The sequence below is a fragment of the Eucalyptus grandis genome, chromosome 11 (assembly GCF_016545825.1).
Source record: "Eucalyptus grandis isolate ANBG69807.140 chromosome 11, ASM1654582v1, whole genome shotgun sequence".
Taxonomy (NCBI): Eukaryota; Viridiplantae; Streptophyta; class Magnoliopsida; order Myrtales; family Myrtaceae; genus Eucalyptus; species Eucalyptus grandis.
The window spans coordinates 25,960,906-25,964,347 of NC_052622.1; the positions used below are offsets into that span (position 1 = coordinate 25,960,906).

At 42.7% G+C, this 3,442-nt stretch overlaps 1 pseudogene; it reads right to left on the reverse strand.

The window, feature by feature from the left end:
• Positions 1-1,555: 1,555 nt before the first annotated feature.
• LOC104427545 lies at positions 1,556-2,800 on the reverse strand (annotated as a pseudogene).
• Between the last annotated feature and the right edge of the window lie 642 nt (positions 2,801-3,442).

Here is a 3,442-nt window from a genome sequence, read left to right on the forward strand (position 1 = left end):
CTGTGCAATCTGATGTGTTCGGATCTTGTAAGTTGCAATGCGTGGACTATATCATTTTGTATGAAGTTCTTTTGGAAATGTGTTCTGCATGAAATATCTCTCTTCATGTCTTCCCTACAACATATTTAAATTTCGTAATTGTTGTAGTTCATTTGCCTATTTAACCAAAAATGTTTCAAAAACTGTGCAAGTAGAGAATAGGAAAAGTAAATCGATTTTATCTTTTAATCCAGAACGAATTGGACTACGATTTCTTCATGAAACTTGTACCTCTAGGTCTTAAATACAACGTGTCTAAATTTCAAAATTTTCTGAGTTCATTTAAGAGTTTAATCGAAATTGTTTTCAAAACTTGTACATCTAGACATTCTTGTTCTAGTGGTGTTTTATTTCTACTTTCTAGTTTGCTATTTGTTTTGAAATTTCTAATTATATTCTATTATTGTTGTGCAGTGTGAAGTTAATGTATCAAGATAACATGTCAATGGGAAGTTACCGTGTAGTATACACGTACATTATAGTTTTTTTTGGTAACGTGCGCTTACGTTATATTTTTTTTTAATAACGTGCGTGCATGTTATAATTTTTTTTTGGTAACGTGCGTATACGTTATATTTTTTTTTGGTAACGTGCGCATATGTTATAATGTTTTTTTTTGGTAATGTGCGCGTACGTTATAGTTTTTTTGGGTAATGTGCGCATATGTTATAGTTCAAATCTGAAAATAACAAAAAAAAAAAAAAAAAACCCTGTTGGAACCTGGAACCGACCCTGAAACCTGTGACAGGGTAGGTTCCAGGTTCTCGGTTTCCACGGGTAGGTTCCAGGTTCCTCATTTTGAGGAACCTATACCTGAGGGTAGGTTCCAGGTTCCGGACGGAACCGAACCGGAACCTGGAACTGCTCACCCCTAGTCGACACATACGAAATTATCAACATTTGTATATTTACCGACTCTTCTACGATAGATTTACTAACTATTTTTCGGTTATCAATTTTCATTCAGTTCTCTTGCGGATTATTTGCTTTTTTGACAACTACTATATTGTCAATAAATTACCAAATCTCTTTTGCGGAACTTATCATAAATACTACCTTTTATATTACTTTTTATAAATTTTCTCTGGTTATATTACAAACTAATTTTAGATTATCTTTATTGCAATTGTTCAAATAAAAAACACTTATGATCGTCTTCAAATCACCGACTTCTGTAACGGTTGCGAAGTCGTGCAAAACAGCATTGTTAGGATCTGGGTATTGCGGCCACATCGGATAGTTCTTCATGCTTGGCTTGCCGTAGCACTGGTGCGGCTCGTGGTATCCGATGCTCGAGGCTAGTTGTTGCCCTCTACTTGGACTGGCCCTTCTGTTCTGCCATCGAGCTGATGCAACCCGACGGATCAGAAACTTCAGAAAGCATAATCGATCCTTTCGTTCGACGCCATCTTTTGTTCCTCCAAGTAGGAGAACGTGTCGCGAAGCTCTACCATTGAAATATGGTCGAAGATCTTCCCTTGATCAAGATCGATTTGGTACAACAGGTGGTACATTTTCAAGATGGGAATGAAGAGAGAAAATTGGAGGGTATACAAGGAGAGTGCTTCCAAACCCTGGCATGCAATTTCAGTATCTCAATTGCCTTTTCTTTGATCTTCCTCCCACAGTCTTCTTGCAGAACCAAACACAGCTTTGTTGCAACGCCCAACTGCAACATCTCTTGCACAACGCTCGGCGTTGCCGAGAACTTACAGACAGAGAGCAGAATCCGGACTGCCCTCTCGCTAGCCACCTGCGAAACCCTAAGTATCCTCTTTGACACGACTGCGATGCCCACCCCGTGCCTTAGCAACTCCGACCTCCCCTCGGCGCATTGGCACAACATCTCCAACAACATCAATATTAACTCGCAGGTCCTACGGTCAGAACAATCGAGAAGCAGCTCTACCAATACCGAGACTGCCCCGGATTCAACGGCTTTGATCCTATTTCTGCCCCAAGGGCATACGTTAATCAGTAGCTTCAGCGTGGCCTTCGTGGCCTGCTGAGAGATCTGGTCGTGCAGGACTTGGGCCACCTCGGTGAAGAACTCCCGCCTCAGCGTGATGATCTGAATTGGCTCGGCGACCTCGAACATCAACTTGAGCAGCAGCACAGCGTACGCCCTCGATTAGTAGGACCCACGCTGCATAATGCGTGTGAGTGATTCAGTGAACTCACCGTCCTTGGCCACAAGGCTCTTGAGGCCTGGCTCGGAGAGCTGGAGATGGTAGAGGATGAACAGTGCGTCATCACTCGGTTTTTTTATATCGAGCAGTGACTCGTCTTCCAATGCCGATAACTGGACTTGCGAGGTGGTGTTTATCGCTGAGGCCAGGAACTCAACAGCGCCGGCAGCTTCCATGCAACGCTTGGCCGAAGTATTATAAAAAGCGATAGATCTTAGTCGCCCAAGACACTTCTGCTGGAGCTGAGGCTTCTCAGTATCTCGCAGGATCTTGGTGATCTGCGCTTTGCTGATAGGAGCCCTGGGGGTCGGGATTCGCTCGATGCCGTCCGACGAGTTGAGGGTGCACCACGACTGGATCAGGCGGCGGAGGGTGTGGTTCGGGGTAAGGTCCACGTCAGAGATGGGCTGTTTGGTGACGGGACACAAGTTGTTTTTGGACGTATACAGCCATGTCTCGATGCTCTCTCGGTCATAGGTTATCCCGGTCGAGACAATGACCGGATCTCTCATGATCTCCAGGGAGATGGGGCAGAGGAAGTATGGAGGCACTTCCACTTCATTGTTCTCCATTTGCTTGCGGCACGATGCGGCCGGATTGATGAGCTGATGATGCAATCTCTATGTCGACTCCAAGTGCGACCGAATTTGAGTGCAATGACTGATGAGCTCTTGTGATGAGAGAGGAGATATGATTGTGAGTTTGTTTGGTGTGGCGTGGTTATATATATTAAAGTGGAAGGCCAGCAATTTAAAACGAGGCAAGTCAAAACAAAACGCGGGAAGTTAAACGTAGAGAGAGAGAGGAAGACTTTTTGACAATATTGAAAGGCTCAAGAATGGCCACCTCCTAATTAGTGATTAAGGCCGTGCATGATAAAATTTCTACTTCTCTATTTCTCTGTTTCCCTATTTTTAGAAACATGTTTGAAATATAAATCTATTTGGCAACACAATTTGATTTTTCTATTTCTGGAACAGATTTTTATTCCAAAAATTGATTTGAAGAAGAAATTAAAAGCTAAATTTTTAACTTTTCAATTTCTATTCAAATTGAAAAATTAATTTATGTTTCAGAAATTTTGTCATGCGCACTCTAAGACAGCAAAGAGCAACAAAAGGGCGACTAGAGAGAAGGGAGGGAGGAAAGCACGTGCATGCTACCTCTTCTGAGCCTTCTCTTTGACTTTCTCTCTCTAGAACTATTGCGTGGCT